The sequence below is a fragment of the Cavia porcellus genome, unplaced genomic scaffold, assembly GCF_034190915.1.
Source record: "Cavia porcellus strain 051 isolate PalLab524CR breed Dunkin Hartley unplaced genomic scaffold, mCavPor4.1 scaffold_25, whole genome shotgun sequence".
NCBI lineage: Eukaryota > Metazoa > Chordata > Mammalia > Rodentia > Caviidae > Cavia > Cavia porcellus.
The window spans coordinates 6,531,998-6,551,313 of record NW_026947508.1 but is presented as its reverse complement, the minus strand read 5'-3'; the positions used below and the strand labels follow the sequence as shown (position 1 = coordinate 6,551,313).

The 19,316-nt window shown below is 53.7% G+C and overlaps 1 long non-coding RNA gene across 1 annotated transcript; it reads left to right on the top strand.

The window, feature by feature from the left end:
• Positions 1–223: 223 nt before the first annotated feature.
• Positions 224–18,433, top strand: LOC134472826 (uncharacterized). Its single transcript, XR_010042806.1, has 4 exons — positions 224–1,858; positions 15,447–15,524; positions 15,699–15,828; positions 17,944–18,433. It is a non-coding gene; the product is annotated as an uncharacterized LOC134472826 (long non-coding RNA).
• The last annotated feature ends 883 nt before the right edge of the window (positions 18,434–19,316 follow it).

Genomic DNA, 19,316 nt, shown 5'->3' with positions numbered 1-19,316 from the left:
GCTAAGATTGCACACAGCAAGGGCTTTCTGCTCTGCTGGACACCTGGGGGTTCTGGGCCTTCTTAGACCACTGGGATACATGCACATCCTCTGGCCAGAGACAAAATTCTCCCTTCCAGCTTTCTCTCCCCAATTTCCAGTTGCAATCACAGCAGAGTATCCAGGAAACATAAATTTTGCCCGGCATTTGAGTAAGAGCTCTGAAAGGAGTTACACATCAGGGAGGTGGGACTTTATTTCTCAATGAAATAGCCTTTTTATGGCCGGAATAAAAGTGCCAGGGGGAGCCCCATGCCAGGAAGTGGCAAGTGCATTTGACAAACTCCTCCAGCCGGGCTGGGGCCGCACGGGAGGCAGCAGCCCCCCGTTTCCAGAGGCGGACGCGCCTGCAGGTTGGAGCCCTGAAGACCCGGAGGTGGGGCCTCGCCAGCCGAGCCCGGTCGGCAGGTGCCCGGAGCGGAGCCGCAGAGCAGAGCGCGGGCAGCAGGGGGCAGCAGAGCACCCCAGAGACCGTTCCGGCCCCGCGGAGGGCGCCGTGGGGGCGCGGGGGTCTCTGAGGCACCTCGCTCACAGGAAGCCGCAGCGACCCCTTCCCAGGACCTCTTCCCCTCGCTTAGTTCGTCCACTCCAGCCCCTTCACAGCAGGGTCATCTGCTGACCCATCCAGGTCACACTGGGGTGCGCCTGGGGTGGGGCCTTCTGCACCCCTTGCCCTCCCTCGGAGGATTTGCCCAAGCTGCAGCTTTGCTCTGGACCTTGTGCACCCCTCGGCACCCTTCTGAGGCCATTCGGGCGCTCTCCGTGCGCGCGTGTGGGTGGGGGCCTTGCAGGGTGAGAGGTGGTGGCGTGCGTGGTCACTGGGGGCAGAAGAAAAGCTGAAGGACAAAGGGAACCCGGGGGCCCTCCGGTTTGAGGGTGCACGTGATTGGCAGGTTTACGGCCTCGGGAAGGTGCGTGGTAGTCTGCACAATCAAGTGATTTTTAAAAATAATCTCCCTGCTTAAGTCGTACACGCTGCTAATTGCATTTTAATAAGTCTCTTAAAATCTTGCCATATTTTTTAATATCCTAATATTAGGTAAGTGATTGCGGGGGACACTGGAGGGCATGGGGAGTTTATATAACAGAGGGAGGTGGCAATGAAGCCGGGGTGGGGGCAGCCACCGAGAGGCGGACGGGGTGTCTGTGTGACGTGGGGGTGTGAGTGTGTGTCCACGCGGGACTGTGCACATGCTCACCAACAGGGAGCCGTTTGACACCTCTGGCTGGGTCTGGCAGCTGGGAGGGAGAGAGGCAGGAAGGGCAGGCATCTCCCCTCTTTCTTTCTCTGGTTCCAAAGTGGACGTCTGAGCCCTGGCACCTCCACCCAGCTTGTCCCTGGGATTTGACCAAGACCATGCAGGAAGCGGGCAGCTGAGGGACAGCCCAGCTCCTGGCTCCGGAGCAGAGGAAGAGCCACCTTTCTCCTGCCCCTTCTCCCAGCCCAGGGGCCCTGCGTCCTTGCAGCGGGCCCTGCCATGCGAGCCTCACGCTGCCCGCTAACATGGCAGAGGCTTCGCCCTGACTGCATGTTGGGCATCTTGCTGGGTGAGTGTTCCGGGACCCTTGGGTGAGAAGGACCCAGGTGGCAGGCCTGGGATTCGAACCCACAGCCGCTCCTGTGGGTATCGAGGAAGGCTCTGAGTCACCATGGCCCGGAAGCTGAACAGAGGCTCCCACACTTCCCTCCATGCCAACTGTCCAGGGTCGGTGAGGACCACGTAGGAACCTCAGGAAAGGCTGGCAGAGGCGGGGTGAGGACGTCGCATCGGGTGGCTGTGGACCTGTCCGTGATCCTGGGCAGGGTCCTAAAGGCAAGGTCAGTACCGGCCTCCAGGGCTCCGAGGCAGGGCAGGGGCGTGGACACCGGGTTGTCAGGCCAGGCACGTTAGCCACACTGCGGGCATCCGGAGGCCCCGAGGCCCAGGCCTGGCCTTCCTCCTGCCACTCCTCCTCCTCCTCCTCCTCCTCCTCCTCCTCCTCCTCCTCCTCCTCGCCCCCCCCCCCCCCCCCGGGTGGGAGGCATATGCTGTGCGAACTTCTGAACAGGAAGTCAGCGTCCAGGTCGTCCGAGGCTCTTTTCATGTGGTTTCTTTAATCCGCCGGCTGGGTTTCAGAAGCGTTTTACAGTTTCATTTTTACAAAGTGACGCTCCTTTTAATGTTGGCGTTTGCAGGAGGCGGGGGGAGAGCGGCTTCAGTCAAAACATGTGTGTTTTACATCAACCAGCTGCAGGCCTCGCAGCCCGGGGAGGGGACAGGCAATGTGGCCTCCAGGCACGGCGGCAGCGGGCCGCGGTGTGGGAGCGGATGCATCCACTTGGCCTCTCTCCCTGGCTGCTGGGACCCTCACCCTCGGAATGCACCACCGCTGTGGGGCCAGGGCACCCCGAGTCCAGGCCCCTTCATGCCTGGGCTCTCCCTGGGGAGCTGGTCTCTGCCCAGATACCAGCAGGCCACTGCCCCCGCTTTAGACCTGGGCCGTATCCTTTGTCTGACCACTTTTCCCCTTACAGAGACAGTGCCTAAGCAAAAATATCTACAATACTGTGGGTCTCATATACTAGCTACACCGACCTGATTTCATGTACAGTAAAAATCTATAATTGCGGGAAAACCCAACTAGAATCATCCTTCCTATAACACTACATTGATGCATCCTCCGCCCTTAGCTAGATGTGGCGGTGCATGCCTATGAGCCTAGAATTCTAGGAGGCTGAGACAGGAGGATTGCAAGTTTGAGCCCAGCCTGGGTAAATTAGCAAGATCCTGTCTTAAGGTTAAACAAATAAAAGGCACAGGGGATACAGCCCAGTGTTAGGGAAAAACCAGGAGAGGAAGGTCACCGGGATGGTCACGGGGCTGGTGAGATCCCTGCCCGCGGGTTTGTCTGAAAGGCCACTGTCCTCCCACTGCCCGAGAGGACAGGGACCACGTTCCTTGGCGGTGGCCTCAGTCAGACCTGGTCCAGCACCTGGCGGTGCTGCCCTGAGTGCAGGACCTCGGTGAGGTTTCGCCAAGCTGTGCTGGGAGCCTCAGTCCCCCTGCTGTGGAATGAGCCCATGGTGCTGGCCTGGAGGCAGGGATGAGGGAGCCAGAGAGCGGCCGGGAAGAGCCTGCATCTGCCACCCGTCGCGGGGAGCCCTGGCCCTGGTTCTGATGCATCTGACCCTCCTGCCAGGGCCCTGGCACCTGAGCTCCCTCCTCCGTGGGAGACAGCAAGTGGTCTGCAGAGGGAGGGTCTGGGGTGAGGAGCCTGTCCCAGAGGGGTCACAGACCCCGTGCCCCGTGCTGAGGGCCCAGGCCACCAGCACCCTGCAGCTGGGTTGTGGAGGGTTGGGGTTCAGAGCCCGCACGTCTGGTAAGGCACAGTCCTCACCCTGCTGCCCCCACTCTGCGCTGCCTCTGTGGCTTCCACTGGCCGATGGCCAGGGTCACCAGAGTACCGCTCTGAGCCATAGAGATCAGTGGCTTTGCCTCCTGCCCTCAGCGATGTCAGGCCAGAGCCCAGGGGGACAGGTGCCAGGGTGGGCACTATTCCAAAAGTTGGTTCCTTTCCTTGGGATCCTGGGTGTGCTTAGGAGACCCAAATAGTGGTGATGATGATGGTGATGGTGGTGATGGTGGTGCTGGTGATGATGCTGGCTTGCAGGACCGAGCCTTAAGTTCCAGGCACAGCACTGAGCACCTTACACCCACTATTCCTTTTCATCTGCGCCATGCCGCAGGCAGGAGGGCATTCAGGCTGCTGCCCATGTGTAGTGGGTGCTCCGACCGATTACAGCAGCCCACTGGCCCCCTGCGATCCCACTGTCCGGGTAAGGCGCCACCGTGGCAGACGGGGAGCCGCCGGGCAGCAGCTCTTTGGATTCTGCGCATCACACCTGCCCCGCCCACGGGTGGCCCTCGGGAAGGGCAGACTCCAGGTCACAGTTGCTCCACTGACCTCCAGCCTCCTGGGGGAGACCTGCCGGCCCGGGCCTTCTGCCCCAGGGCAGCGAGGAGCGGGTGCTGGCTGGCTGCGGCTGCTCAGGGCCCAGGGAGCAGACAGTCACAGGCAGGCCACGCGGGCTGCTTTTATCTCCCCCTTCAAAGAGGCGCAAACAGACCCCGTCCCCGGGCCAGGTGGCGGCAGCTCCCTCCTCGTGGCTTCAGCCTTCGAGCCCCCTTCTCCTGCTGCCTGGAAGTCCAGCAGCACCTTGTCCTGGACCTGAGCCCTGGCACCCGAGGACCTGACTCCTGGCCATGCAGGTGACTCTGAGCAGGGCCCGGGGCACTCACGAGGAGGCAGGAAAAGGGAAGGCTGGCTGCCACGCAGGGCACAGGGGCTGAGACCTTTCAGGTTCATGCCCCGCCTGGGTCAGCGGGGGCCGGGGGCTTCCACGCCTGCGGCCACTGAGTGCTGAGTGCAGGCTGCTCTGAGCGGACCCGTCCCCTGTGGGTAGCGGTGGGAACAAAAGAACATACGACAGTTCATTTGTCACTTTGCATGAATTACAGGCTGAAATGATAGCATTTTTGTGCTATTGGATGAAAAAGTCTGCTAATAAAATTAATTTGATATGGCCCTTTCTACTCTCTCAAATTTAGACACAAGGACATTTGTTTTGCTTTATTTGTTTTTGGTTTTTAAGGTAGGGTCTTGCTATGTAGTGTAGTCTGGCCTTGAACTCAGAAATCCTCCTGCCTCAGCCTACTGAAAGCTGGGATTATAGGCATGTGCCACCAACTCAGTTTACAAGGACATTTAAAGTGACACACCCAGCTAACTTGGGATCTGTTGGTCACTCTGTCCCACATGACATTTCTGTTTTGCGGATGAGCAGCCTGAAGCTCAGGGGTGTTAGTACCTGGCACCAGGGGTGCTCAGTGAAAATCTTCGGAATGAGGGATTGAGGGAACAGATCTCCTGGTGTCGGCTGCTGGGGAGACCCCAAGAACCATGTCTGGGTTCCTGCTACCCTGGGACCACCCATGGCCGCCTCAGAGGCGCCAGCCTCCTGGGAGACCCAGGCTTCGGAACAGCAGAGGCGGAGGGTGCTGACCCCAGGTCTGGGTTTCGTTACTTACCAGTTGTGTGACTGTGGGTCTGTGACTTAGTCTCTTCCTGCCTCAGTGTTCTCATCTGTAAAATGAAAGTGGTGATGGTGACTGACATTAAGGCAGCTCCTTCACAGGTCTGAGGATGGAAGGGTGGTTAGCTCCTGGGTAAGTACGGCCTGCTGACAGCTGGTGACTTTGTGGGACAGGTGCTCTAGAGCCTGTGTCACCCAGCCCAGGAAGCCAGTGTCCTGCACGGGGGAACTCCCCTCACAGCTGATCGGGGTCACTGCACCCAGGGGCCCCGTGACGGGAACAGAAGGAGCTGGGGCCACCGGCCAGGTGCCCGGGCTGCTGCCCTCTGGCCTCTACCCGTCCGCTTCCCTCCCGTCTTACCTGCTCTTTGTGCCAGGCTCCCTCCCTGCCCAGCTCTGCCCTTGAGGCCTTTGGCCCCTAGACAGGGCTTTGGGACCTTCTTGGAGGAGATTACCCCGGGGCCGAGTGTGGCTCAGTGGCAGAGCATAGAGAAACCCTGGGTTCTGCACCCCAAGCTCCTGCCAGTCAGTGCAGGACTGTAACTCACCTGGGGGGCCAGCAAGATGCTCAGCACACTCCGGGCGAGCCAAGCCCCTTGGGTCCTCCTGGGTCAGACCTGCTGAAGGCAGGGGGAGGTGGCAGGAGCTGCTTCCAAGCTGGGGGTGGGGGGAGCGCCCAGAGATGGTAGCAGGAAGTGGATGATTAAAACCAAACAGCGCCGATGGGAACCAGATGGGGTTAGGGTGGGGCCCTCACAGGGGGAGACACTTCCCTTTCCCTGCGAGCCGTGGTGAGGAGCCTTCCCCACCTCCACCTCTGGCTGAGTGCAGCAACAGGGGGTTTGTGGCCCTCAGTCCCCGAAAGATACCAGAGTCCCCCCAGGGAGGTGATTAGCCTAATAGACTAGGCAGGGGACTAGGGAGGAGCCACCTGGGTGCCAGGTGGGGGGGCAGTCCCTAGCCCAAGCCACCCCTTCTCCTGCCAGCCTGTAGCTCTTGGGGGATCACGGTCCCAAGTTCTAGCTGCTTCCTCCAGGAAGCTCTCTTGGATTCTCGGATCAGGTCAGGTACTTTCTCTGGCTTCCAGAGCTGCCAGGTTTTGTCCACCCTCTCCGCTGCCCTCACAGACACCCCCACGGGCCCCTCCTTCCCTGCTCATGGCGATTCTGTGAGTTTGGTGTAAGTTTTCCAAATCTTGTGTGTTAAAACAGATGTAACATACCAGGTATGATGGCCCGGGCTGAGGAGTACAAGAGTGAGCCCATCATGGGCAATTCATCAGTTCAGCAAGACCTGTCTGGTTTTGTTTTTTGTTTGTTTTTTGTGCCGGGAATTGAACTCAGGACTTCATGCTTGCCAGGCAGCCACAGTGCTGCTGGGTCCCCAGCCCCAAGACTCTGTCTTAAAATAAAAAAAATAATGTGGCTTGGTATGAGGCTTTTGGCTTAATACCAGTATGTGATAAACAGATAGATGATAGGTAGGTAGATAGATAGATAGATTATAGATAGCAATAGCTGGTATGGGGGTGCCTGCCTGGAATCCCAGCACTGGGGACCCAGAGGCAGGAAAATCATGCGTTCGAGTCCAGCCTAAGCTACATAGCATGACCCAGTCTTTAAATAAATAAATAAGTTAAATAGACATGACATAAAAATGTCCACCCTGACCGTTTTTGTGTGCAGTTCGGTGGCAGCGAGTCCACTCCCCCTGCAGGCAGTGAGTGTGCGCTCCGCCCTGCTGTCCTCTCGAGAGCCTGCTCATCTGTCCCCCTGGCCCAGCTCCCTGAGTGCAGGCTGGTCATGAAAACAGTCTAACGTGTGATGCCTCGCATTTGAGGAAAGATAAGGAGAAAGGAAAAGTCAGAACAGAAAGCCCTGCGTTACACAGAGCGGGGCAGGTGTTAGGAAGTTCTATTTCATTGACATAGGCATGTGCGAGCCCCAGGTTGCTGTTGTAGCTTGTAACTTTCCGGGTCAAGGACACTCGTTCGGACTCTGAAACAGGGGTCCACAGGTGGTCGCTGAGCTCAGCTAATAAAATTCCCAATTTATCAGTTTGGCTGCTTGGACTCCTATATTGTTAATGAACCCACTTCCGTTACAACATAAAATATATTTCATACTCGGAAGTCGTGGTTAAAGAGTCTAAGAAACACCCTTGCATTCGGTACCAGCCAGATCCCCCGGGTGGCCGGCACACCGCTGTCCCTGGCCCTTGCTCCCATGTCTTCCCACGCAGGTGGCCCCTTCTGTGGCCACTCTTCTGCTCAAACACCCCCTTCTCTTGAGTCCCCAGAACCCCCCCCCCAGCACTTTCTGTCCTCAAAATTCCAATCATAGGTGACCATCCATGACCCTGAAGGTGGGTGACCAGGCCTGCAGTTCTCTTCTCTAAGGGGACCCATCCTGAACCTGTCCCATGTGAGTCCCTAATGCCGCACCTGCCACAGAATGGCCAGGGTCACACTTCCTGATCACACCTGAGTCACAGAGCTGCTAACGCCCCAAGCCCACAGTGTTGAGCTGGTGATGGCAGTTGGTGGTGTGCTGTAAGAACCTCTTCTAGATTTGAGACATCCGCTGCTTTCCCAAGGTAGAAATTAGAAATTCACTTTCCCAGACTCCCTTGCAGCTAGAGTGTGCCATGTGACCCAGCCTCGGCCAATTAGGTGCAGACACAGGATGTCAACCTGGAAGAGGTGCTGGGCAGGCTGGGTGCTGGTGAGCCTACCTGAGCTAGTAGAGGGATGGCCAGAAGCAGCTGTGGTGGGGTCCTGGCAGGGGCATCCCTGCCAGCTTTGGTAACTTGAGGCATCTTGCTTCTTCTGCTAGTGACAAAAACACCTCTGAACACTGCTGCACTGGAGACCCAGTGTATGGCTCAATGGGGCCTAACTGGATGAAGATCACTGGGGAATGTGGCTTTGAAGGGCATATTTTGTCCCAGTTCCTTGTTTGATTTCTCTGCTTCTTGGCTACCAGGAGGTAAGCAGCTTTGCTTCAACACAGGCTGCCCATCAGGATGCATGGTCTCCCCTTCACAGCCCAGAAAGGATGGAGTCAGCCAGCCATGATCAACACCTCCGAAACCATGAACCTTTCCTCCTTTAAGTTAATTTCTTCAGGTATTTTGTCAGAGCAACAGAAAACTGACTACCAGAGTCACGTAGCTACCACAAAGATCAAGACACAGAATATTTCTGTTCCCCCCACCCCCGCACTGCCACCAAGTCTCAGTCTGTGCTCAGCCCCAGCGATGTGCTGGACGTGGCTGGGGTGAGCTTGTGAGAGCGAGTTGTTAACTTTTGAGGAACTTTGCAAGCTGCTTCTTACACATAGCCATCTTGAAACCTTAAATGACGTAAGCTAACAAATGAATTATATTAAAAGTAAAAGTAGTAACTTCCAAATTATTCTGCTATGTTTTGCTGCTTCTGCATGCTCCTGAGATCAGCCATCTGCAGAGATGCTGCACGGTGATGTGCAGCCAGGCAGCTCCTCCAAATCCGAGCCCAGTAAGCTGGCGTTGCAGGTGAGGTCAGCCGCGGTAGGGGTATTTACCCTAGAGCAGTTGGTGATGCTAACCCGTCAGGGTCTGACGGTTTGTTTTGCTGACTTTCTAGACATCAGGGAGGAATGGGAAAAAGGTAGATAAGGGGGATTAGAACCTCAGTGAAATTTCAGAGCTCGTGGATTTTTGAGGCAGACCAATGTAAGAAGCTTAGAGTGCAAGCCGTTCATTGCTTCCTCCCCTAGAAGACTTGATGGGCCTTCTGAAAAGTTCTTATGGTAAACAATGCTGTGGTTTACTTAGGAAGGAGTATTCTGGGATGGCAAGTGGAATAGCAGAGTCTTGTTCATGCAGACAGTGGCTTGTGCAGAGGGAGATAGTTTCAGTGTCTAGAGCTAAGAGGTGTGTGAAGGTCCAAGTCCTCAGTCACCAGCATTCATGATGGGTCTGCACTTGTTTGTTGATTGCAGCCATGAGTTGGCTCCCAATACAAAAGCATTTGGCATGATTAACTGAAACATTCAATTGACTATATGAAATTTGTGATTTTTTTATTGTAGATTGTGTGTTGTAAACTCAGTAAAATTTCACCAAACGCAGACACCCACCCACACACACACACACACACACACACACAGAGTTATGGTTTTATACGTCAGCAACAAACCATCTGCAAAGAAATAAAGAGAACAATTCCATTTACAATGGCATCCAAACACCCAGTTGCCCTGGGAGGTTAAAGATTGGCACGCCAAAAATATGGGTGTAAAACATTACTTAGTGGAAGGCCATCCCGAGTTCACAGGCCGGGAGACTCACATTACCTTGTTAAGATGGCTCTGCGCGCCGAGGTAGTGTTCAGATTCAATGTCATCACCATCAAAATCCCACGGGCCTGGGCCAGGGCCAGGAAGTGGCACCGTGGTAGAGCGTGTATTTAGCAAACATACATATGTGATGCCTTTTTAGTTTGAGGAGTCAGAAATAAAAAAGGAAACTGTGAAATTAAATGGAATGGTAAGGACCCCAAGTAACCATAATGATACCGGAAAAGAGAAACAAACTTGGAAGGGTGGCTTGGTTGCCAAAGCAAAACACCACGGTCTAAGTGGCTTACCCAAGAGAAACTTGTTTGCTCATGATCCTAGAAATCGCAAGTCCGAGGTCAGTGTGCCGGCCAAGCTTGGTTTCTTCGGGACCTCCCTCTGGGCTGGGCGACAGGGCGCCTTCTCCTGCTGGGTTCTCTGCACATCTGTGTCCCGGCTTGTAAGAATCCCAGCCGTGCTGGATTAGAACCCATCGTCACGACTCGTTGTAACTGAACTACCCCTCCAGAGGTTTTGCCCCCAGTTAGTCCTGATTACTGTGCGTTTACACGTGAATTCTGAAGAGGGGTCCAGGTCAGCCCATGACAAGGACTTATGCCTCTTGAATTCAAAATGTACATCAGGAAACCGTAATTAAAACTTTGTAGTGCTAGTACAAGGAGAGACATAAAATCCAATGGGCAGAATTGAGATCCAGAAATAAACCCAAACAAACACGACCGATCGAGTTTCCTCGAGTGTCCGATCGCTCCAAGGGTCCAGTGGTCTCTCCAGCCAGCGGAGCGGGGGCAGCTGTGCAACCACACACAGGAGAGAGTGGACGTGGGTCCATCCCTCAGCCACACGCAGAACGGAGCTGAACGTGGACCAGTGACCTCAACATTAGGAGTCAGCTATGAAATCACAGTCAGAAAATCCTACAATAAGGGTATTTTCATAACCTCAACTTTGGCAATGACACCAAAACACAAGTGATTTTAAAAACCAGGTAATTTATACTCCATCGAATTAAAACTGTTTGTGTACGGAAGAACATTTTCAAGAAAGGTAGCCAGGCATGGTGGCCCACGTCTGTAACCTCAGCTCCTAGGGAGACTGAGTTAGGAGGGTCACACAGTCTGAAGCCAGTCTTAGGCAGCTTAGTGAGATCCTGTGTCAGAGTAAAAATATTTTAAAAGGCTGAGGATGGGGCTTGGTGGAGGAGCACCGCTGGGTTTGAGCCTCAGTGGTATCACCACAAGAAAAAATAAGAATGTGAAAAAGAATCTGCAGAATGAAACGGAGCTGGATGTGGTGGCACACACCTATAATTCCGGTAGTCGCAAGGCTGAGGCAGGAGGATTTTGGCAAGTTGGAGGCCAGCCTGGGCTAAAAGTGAGTCCAAGAGTCTGACCGTGTAGCATGACTCTGTCTCTGCAAAACCCAGAATGGATCAGAATATTTGCGAAACATTTAGGTACTAAGGGTTAAATGTTCAGCATACCTAAAGAATTCCATAGCACAACAACAAAAAGACAGGATCCAATTTACAGTGGGAGAAGAGTTGAATGGGCATTTCTCCAAAGATGTGCAAATGGCTGACAAGCACGTGAAAAGCCAGTCAGTGTCCGGCAACGGTCATTAAAGGTAAAAATGCATCAGAGCCACAGTGTGAAATCCCTTCATACCCACTAGAATGTTCTTAGAAAAATAAAAGTGAAAATGTGTCCACCCAGAAACTTGCGGGTGAACGTTTATGGAAGGGTTATTCGTTGGCTGGCAACAACCCAAATGTCTATCAATAGGTGAACGGATAAACAAATTGTGGGATAGTCATATGATGGAACATTGCTCAGTCATAGACAGGAACAAAGATGCTACAACTTGGGCCAACCTTGAAAACATTATGCTAAGTGAAAGAAAAAAAAAAAAAAAAAACCCAGACACCCAAGGTTACGTGTCATTAGAATTCCACTGAAGCGAAATCTTCAGAATAGGCAAATCCACGGAGTCCTTGAAAATAGCAGCCTGAGGGGACGGGCTGCGGGAGGAGGACAGCGTCCAGATGTGGTGGACTTGGGGCTTTCTCCCAGCGCAGAGAGAATGCTGGGAAACCGGAGCCGCGATGGTCGCTCAGGGCTGTGACCGCATGCCTGCGCAAATCAGTGTGAAGGTGAAGTGGTTGGTGGCAGCTTAGGGTGTCAGAGGCTTCGGTCCATGGTCGCTTGGCTCTGCTGTTTATGGGCCCGAGACGGGACGCTCCTAGTAGGGAGTGATGAGCAAAACAGTGCGTTTTATAGCTCCCGGGATGCAGGGAGAGCCAGAGACACAGACAGAGACAGAGACAGAGACACAGACAGAGACAGAGACAGAGACACAGACAGAGACAGAGACACAGAGACAGAGACACAGACAGAGACACAGACAGAGACAGAGACAGAGACACAGACAGACAGAGACAGAGCCAGAGACAGAGACAGAGACACAGACACAGACAGAGACAGAGACAGAGACAGAGATACAGACAGAGACAGAGACACAGAGACAGCGACACAGACAGAGACAGAGACACAGAGACAGAGACACAGACAGAGACACAGACAGAGACAGAGACAGAGACACAGACAGACAGAGACAGAGCCAGAGACAGAGACAGAGACACAGACACAGACAGAGACAGAGACAGAGACAGAGACACAGACAGAGACAGAGACACAGAGACAGAGACACAGACAGAGACACAGACAGAGACAGAGACAGAGACAGAGACAGAGACAGAGAGACAGAAGCAACCAGGTGCAAAATACCCGTTTGCCACCTGTTCCTAAGGTCCCTCCTCCTAAGGTTTCCGGGTTACCCCACAGCCCAGCTGGCTGCATCCAGCCGTGGAAAAGGCAGTCACGAGGGGAGAGAGCTCAACTCCCACCGCCTCCCGGGGCCCCTCTCCGACCACATGCCGCACACTCAAAATGCTCAGTTTCCTGCTCTGTGAATTTCACCTCAATAGAGGTGCTTCGCATGTTTTATATCAGTGAGATCTACAGCACACATGCAGATCTGTGCACAGACACGTGCCTTTCACATACACACACCCACACACACCCCAACTCCAACAAGTGGGTGTTAAACACTGCTGGTGCTGCGGAGCCTTTTCCTCGGCCTCCCCAGGTGGCTGCTCATCTGATTTCTGTCCCTCTAATTTTGTCTTTTCTGGAATTTCAGTCAAGCTTTTCTGGTTCCTTTAAGTTAGCATTGTACATTCAAGACTCACCCGCAATACTGCACAGATCGGCAGTGTACCTCTGGGGGTGAGCGGTATTCCGCTGCACGGAGAAACCCAAATGATTCTTCACCTGCTCATGGACATTCGGAAGGTTTCCAATTTTTGGTGACAAGGAACAAAGGTTGTATAAAATATGCCCATACAGATGTCTGCAAGGACCCTATGCCTTCATTTTGCTTCTGTAACTACCTAGGAGGAGTGAATTATTTTTCTGCTTTGCTTTTTATCTTTGAGAAGGTCTCGTTATGTGGTCCAGGCTAGACTTGAACTCATTACGTAGCCCAGGTTGACCTCGGGCTCGCAGCGATCCTCCTGCTTCAGCCTCCTGAGTGCTGGGATGACAGGCCTGCACCACCGCACCTAGCTCGGTGAATAGTATGTTAAGTATTTGCTTAACTTTATTTTTTTTAAAAAAAGGGGGTAAATAGTTCAGCAGCATAAGCACTTGCCCGGCAAGTGCAAGGCCCTGAGTTCAATTCCTGGTACCAGAAAAAAAAGAAAACCCTTCCAAATGGTTTCCAAGGTGGCCACACCGTTTTGTATTTCCACCAGCAACATCCGATCAGCATCTTTGATATCGTCAGGGGTTTTGTTTTGTTTTTATTTTTTCAGACAGTATCTCACTATGCAGCCCAGGATTTTCTCCCGATCAGTGGCTTGTATTTCCCACTTCTTTGTAGAACAGGCCTTTCATTTGGTCGATGTTAAAGACATCAGATTTTTTCTTGTATGGCCTGCGGCTTTGGGTCCTAAGGAACCTTTGCCTCACCCAAGGTTTCGAGGAAATTTCTCCTGCATGTTTGTTAGGCTTTTTAGAATCTAGATTCAGGCGCGAGCCCAGCGCCCTTCCGCCGTAGCCGTCCCTGCCCCCTGTGAGGGCTCTCGGTCACTGCCATGGACGCCATGGCAACGGTCTGCACTGATGCCAGGGGTGAGGCTGCAGGGCACAGGACGGTGGCCTCCATGCTAAAGGGACGCGGCTGTGTTTGTCACCGACTTGTGCCTTCTCTTTAAGATCCATGCACAAGGCAGATCCAGGTGGCAAAAATCCCCCTAAAATGAGAGGGAAGTTGGGGCTGAGATGCATGCCCTCTCCTGGGGTGAGGCGGGGTGCACTTGGAGAAGTTCCGGCTGCTCCTCTCTCTCAGGACAGCCTGAAGAGTGGTCAGGAGGACGGCGAAATGAACGGTGGTCTGTCCTTACTGTGCTGTTTTTCCTTCCTTGTCCTCTCTCTCCTTTTTCTTCTTAATTTTTCAGTACTGAGGGTTGAACTCAGGGCTTTTACACTGAGCTATAGTTCTTTCTTTCTTTTTTTTTTTTTTTTGGTCTTTTTGAGACAGGGTCACACTGTGCAGTTCAGGCTGACTGAGCTCACTCTGTAGCCCAAGCTGGTCTCAGAGTGCAACGATCCTCCTGCCTCAGCCTCCCCAGTGCTGGGATGACGGGCATGCCCCACCATGCCCAATTTATTTTTAAATTTTAAAACACAGTTTCACTAAGTGACTAAACTGCCCAGGCTGGCCTTGAATTTTTATTCCTCTCCTCCCAGAGTGCCAGGATCACGGGCGTGCATCCCCATGCCTGGCTCATGTTTGTGAAATATCACACAAACTTCAAACAGAAAGAGACAGACCTTCGCGAATTTCCATACCTGTGCATGATAAATGGCTATATGTAAAAGAGAAATTGCAACCACACCGGCAATCCTATTTTTAAAAGGTCTATCCAGACATTTGTTCGTACACGCAAAGAGCGTGTCTAGAGCCACACACAAGAAACAATTATCCGTGGTATCTCCAAAAGAGACCTTTCACTAACATGCTTCTGATCTGTTTGAATTCCTTGCCTTGAGCAGTTACTTTAATCTAAAAATAAAACACGCGCACAGTCCCAGATACTAGGTGAGGTGGGGCGAGGTTATTCTCTGTTTTCAGGAGTAAGGAAACAGAGGCACAAGGCGGAGATGCTGCCCTGGTTTGCACAGGTGGGCGGCTGGAGGAGCTGGCCTCTCACCTGGATCTCCAGTCGCCGGCCACCTGCCTTTCTTAGAAACCAGGAGTCCCACATCCCTGCCTGTCCCAGGGCAAAGCAGGCCTATGAGCCCTGCTGAGCGCCAGGGGCGGTGGCACAGGGCAGTGGCCTGGCCAGTCCCTGGGCAGCTCTGTCTCTAGCCTCCGTTACCCGCCTGCAGGGTCCTGCCACCCAGGGAACAGTGCCCACCGACCAGGGGCTGCTGCAGGCTCAGAGGGGCTGAGCACCAGGAGGCTGGAGGCTCAGGAGGAGCGTGAGGGGTGCCTCTTCCCAGGCTCCTCCCCAGACCCGGGCGGAGCAGCAAGCTTGGGTGTTATGAGGTGTGTTTACATCAGGGACCATGTGAGACCCTGCATGTTCAGCCTGGCTGCCCGTTAGAGTCACTCAGGCTACTTTAAAAAATACCCAGAGACACTGATTTGATTGCTGTGGATACCGGGGGCTTGAGTATTGGGGTTTCTCTAAGGCACCCCAGGCGATTCTCCTGGGCAGCTATCTGAGCCTGGAAAACGTTGCTCCTACACTGTAACCACAGTGGCACCCCCACACTGGAGCCCAAGTATCTCATCCTAGGCCTGGTCAAGCCCTCTGCCTATGTCCTGCACCCTGGACACATCTGGGACCTTCATTTAGGACCGCGGATACCCCAATTTCAAGTGGTCTCCATGTTCTTTAAAAACTTGTTTTTATTTTGAGGCAGGGTCCATCCTGAATTGCCCAGATTGGTCTTGAACATGTGATCCTCCTGCCTCAGCCTCCCAAGTAGTAAGGATGACAGGTACGTGACTGGAAACCTATTTCTTTTCTTCTTCTTTTGGTACTGGGAATCGAACTCACAGCCTCTCACTTGTCAGGCAGGCACTTGTGCCACTGACCTAAATCTCCAGCCTGGAAATTTATGTCTGAACTCAGGTTCTTTTCTCCTGTTGGCTGCCTCTCTCTCCTTACACAGTCTCTGGAAACTCCATGTAAGGAGCAATTCTGCAAAGCCATACCTCCTCCCTCTCCTGAGCAAAACCACAGCAGCCTGCTGGCCAGACTATGCTGGAAGAGCTTGGCATATGCAGAGTCTCCCTTGGGAGGTGAGTCCATTTTACAGATGAGGAAACTGAGGCAGAGTTTTGGTCACTGTTCCTAGCCATAGTGCTTGTAAGCATGGAATTGCAGTTCTAGTCCAAGCCTGGGGCCTGTCTCCTTAATCGGTCCTCTGTGTTGTTCTGCAGAGCTGTGGGTGAGTTTCATTCCCTCCACCAAGGTCCCAATGAGGAGTCAAAAGAGCTTAGTTTACAAGGTACATTTGTTTAACAAATACTCATTTTTGTTTGCCGTTTGTTTTTTCCAGGCAGAGTCTCACCATGTACTTCAGGTTGGTTTTGAACTCATTACGTAGCCCAGGCTGGCCTTGAATGCCTGTCAATCCTCTTGCCTCAGTCTCCCAAGGGCTGGGATTACAGGCATGTGCCATCATGCCCGGCTCATTTAACAAATGTTTATTGAGCACTTACTATGTGCCATATGCAAGGTATGTAAGGCAGATGCAAGACCCTATTCTTGCAGAAAGAGTACATTAAACTATTTGCAAAGAGAAGAAAAAAGCCCCACGCAAGCGAAGAGGGTCATGAGCTCAACTTGAGGACCCCTGCAGCCTTCCAGGACTTTCTGGCCTAAAGCCAGACTCCACCCCTCCCTCAAATACATCCTCAGACTTAGTGGGGATGAGCCTGGACTCCCTGGCCCAGTGCTCACGATGGCTCTCTAGTGACGGAGAGGCCTGGTGAGGTCACCGGCAGTGGGACCCGGCCCCAGGTGGGCTCAGGCAGCCCCAGCCTAAACCCCGGAGCTTCTCAGGCAGGATCAGGGTGCCCCCGCCCACTTCCTTGCGCTTCTCTCCCCCCAGATGCTGGTAATTGGTAGACAAAGGAATTTCAGACAGTTGGGGACCTGCGTCCTTTGAGTCCCTGAAAACATGCTATTATTAATTAAAGACTTTGGCTTCAGCGGGGCTCGGGCCTGCCTTTTTTCTGGCGAGGCCTCAGACTTATGTCTCTCCGTGCTAAATTTTTCAGTGTTTTTAACATCAGACTGATGTTACGTATAATTACCAACTTTGCACCCAAATTATATTTGACATGGCTTGTGTGGGAAATTAGACCATTTCAGCGCCTACAAATTCACCTGGGAAGCCGAAGCAGGCACGCGGGCGTGCCGAGTGAAGTCATTTAAATATTACATGTGCCTTCGTGAAAATGCCAAAACCCTTTAAACTGCCAGGAGGAATCGCGTCTCCGCCTCTACTCCCCCCACGACTCACACAGGGCACCAGGGGTCGGGAGCAGGGTCCCCCAGCAAGGCCAGGATCCCAGCGTCCTCCAGGTCATTTCCGCCACAGCGGTCACATCCTCTTTGGAGCAGACGGGACCTCACCGGGTTTGTTTCTGTCATTTCAGTTCAATGAATCCTCAGCATCTCTGTGCTGGGGGAATTGGGGGACATCAGGGATCCAGAGGAAAAGCCTAAGCTCTGCAGGCACTCACCGAAAAAATGCTTATTGATCACTGTTTTACTGAAAACAGAGGGATGTGAGAGATTCATGCAACACGGGAACCAAATTACAGCCAGCCTCAGTGCGGGATACGGATGAAGCCAGGGAGACAGGCTTCCAGGCAGGCAGCGAGGGACGTGGCCCATCGGGCTGGAAGTCAAACCCTGCCTCCGTTTCTCCCTTGCAAATGGAGGTTGCTACACCACAAGAGGGACCTCAAGACCCTCCTGGCTGCCACACACTGTCACCGGTCCTGACCCTGCAGTTGATAGGCCACCCTTGCCCCAACCCCAGAGAGGAGAGCTGGTCCCTCTGTAAGGTTGCCTGCTGCTAGGAGGCACCCTGGGCCCGCTTCAGAGGCAGGGAGGAGGAGACAGAGTGCAGGCAGCTGAGGCAGGTGCCGGGTGCACACCTGTAGATCCCATCTACTCAGGAAGCTGAGGCAGGAGGATTGCAAGTTCAAGGTCAGTTTAGACAACTTAGGGAGATCCTGTCTCAAAACAAGAAGGGCCAGGATGTGGCTCAGTGGAGAGCATTTGCCTAGCGTGTGTGTGGCCCTAGGTTCAATTCTAGTACTGAAAGAAAAAAAGAAAACGTAGGGGAGGCTTAGACATGCCCCCTGTTGCCTACAAGAAATTCACGATTGTTTATTTAGGCCTGGGATGGTGGAGACGAGCTACTCCACCATTCCCCATCTAAACCGTGGATCCAGGCTGTGTCTGAGGGTCCCAGTCAGCCTTCCCGTGGCTGGGCCAAGACTCCTGACACCCGAGATGCAAAGGCTCCCGGTTTCCAAGGCGTCAGTCCGCGGCCAGCCGACTCCAGGGCACAAACATCACGGCAGAGGAAAACCGCTCACCCCAAGACAGCCAGGAAGCGGAGAGCGACGTGTTCACCAGAGAGGAGGTGTCAGGGACCAGACCCAGGCCCCGAGTCACAGCCCCACGACACACCCAGACGCGTGCCTTCCTGACCTCCTTACTGACCTCGGCAATCAAGTTGAGAGTCAAGATGAATTGTTTTGGGTTTTTTTGAGACAGGGTCTTACTCTGTAGCTCAGGCTGGCCTTGAACTTGGGATCTTCCTGCCTCAGCCTCCCACATGCAGGGATTACAAGCAGCAAGTAATAAAATTGTGGTTTTACACCCCTGAGTTTTGGGCCACTGTGTCACGCACCCGTGGTTGCTGAAGGTTGCTCCCAGCAGTTGGCAAACCTCAGGGAAGGGTGCCTGGGCACCCCACACCCCATGTTTGAAGTTTTCAACCTGATGTGGTGATTCCTCCACCCCTGTCTTCAGCAGCGCACCGCCCTTCTTCATCCTTCTGGGAAAGGCCCCACTTACACTTCAAGACCTTCTCAGGTAGAGAAGGAGCACGAAACCTTCACCTCCCCCTCCGGGAAGCCCACCCTGACCTCCTGGGCATCTTGGGTGCCCCCTAGTCCCTGGCCGCAGGTACACATCAGTGATTCCTGCTGGTTTATTTATTGTGATCTGGTCTACGACCTCTTCCTCCAGGGCCTTTGCCTTTGGCCTGGCAGCTGGGCACCCAGGAAAGCGGGGGCTGGGGCATCCCTTGAGCTCGGTCACCACCCCTCTGCCAGAGAAACGAACGATCAGCAAGAGATCCAAGTGGACACCAGGCCTGATCTGGACCCTGACCAACCTGGGGTCAGGCCTCAGTTTCCCCATCTGTGTATGTCCCCTACACCAGGTCTCAGGGCAGCATGTGCAGAGGGTTCTGCAGAGGACCAGAGAGGGGCCTGCACTCCTCGAAGGCAGCCATCGGCACTGCAGAGCCACCGTCGCCAAGGACCTGCCATGCATGATGGACACTCCAAGGGGCCGAAGATGTCGGTTCCCATTGGAAACCCCAAAGGGGTGCGCATCTTTGTTACGTGCCAGGGGGCAGGGGAGGAGGCTGCTGTGGTCAGGGGTTACAAGGAGAACAGTTGCACACAGGACACAGGATTTATAACATGATGATGATTATGATGGTCACCCAGAGTTAAATACGGAATCTGCCCAC